We start from the raw sequence: 1,129 nt of genomic DNA, 5'->3' as shown, positions 1-1,129 counted from the left end.
AAACTGGGCCACGGAGACATCTCTGGGAATACTAAGAAAGACCTGCGTCCCTATCTAGGCACCTTTACATCCCTCGTGAATCCCCATGCATCTCTAGAGCATCCCTATCGATCTCTAGGTGTCCCTTGACTGTTCCTAGGGATCCCCCAGGTATCACATCCCTATGGACGTGCCTACGGACGTCCCTACGCAGTCCATACGGACGTCCCTACGCAGTCCCTACGGACGTCCCTACGCAGTCCATACGGACGTCCATTCGGACGTCCCTACAGAGTCCCTACGGACATCCCTACGGACGTCCCTACAGAGTCCCTACGGACATCCCTACGGACGTCCCTACGGACGTCCCTACGGACGTCCCTACGGACGTCCCTACGGACGTCCCTACGGACGTCCCTACGGACGTCCCTACGGACGTCTCTACGGACGTCTCTACGGTCATTCCTACGGATATCCCTACGGACATCCCTACGGACATCCCTGCGGACGTCCCTACGGACGTCCCTACGGATATCCTTACACATCAGTGATGTCAAGGATATCATTGGGACTCGCCTTGGACATCGAAACCCCCCCGATACCGTACGGATATTGAGGGATGCTTAAGTACTCCCTATGGATAGTATCTCTCTATCCCTCCACGTCCCCAGCTCCATCAGGGGTGTAGCAACGCATTAGTATGGTTCCTTGCCGGACCACCATTAACTTTCTATTAACAGTAGTGTATATCCATTCAGGAGATCAACCGCGGAGTTCCATGCCTTTAAATTCAAAATTAATCTTGATGTTGACTTGCTGTTGGGGAAGGTGTTGCAGTGAACCTGTAACACACAAATAATCCTGGAACAGTATTTGTCATACTTTCTGCACGTTTGCCTAGGGCTCAGATTTTAAGCCCTTAGTGTCACCTACCAACTAGTCCTATCTACGTGACACCGTTTAGTTTCTAAACCTGTTGAACTCTTATAAACCTCTTGTGTGTTAAGAATACTTAGCTTTTATTTTTGGAATATGTTGCATATCTGATCCATCGGCGACTGTTGTCTGCGTTGGTCGTTGATTCCTGAAGCCTGCTGAAGTTCCTCTGCGTCGTGGTGCATCTTGATGTGTCTTATTTTTATTTTTTTTA

This window comes from Frankliniella occidentalis, unplaced genomic scaffold (genome assembly GCF_000697945.3).
Source record: "Frankliniella occidentalis isolate FOCC.00 unplaced genomic scaffold, Focc_3.1 Scaffold13, whole genome shotgun sequence".
Lineage (NCBI taxonomy): Eukaryota > Metazoa > Arthropoda > Insecta > Thysanoptera > Thripidae > Frankliniella > Frankliniella occidentalis.
This window is presented reverse-complemented; position numbering follows the sequence as displayed.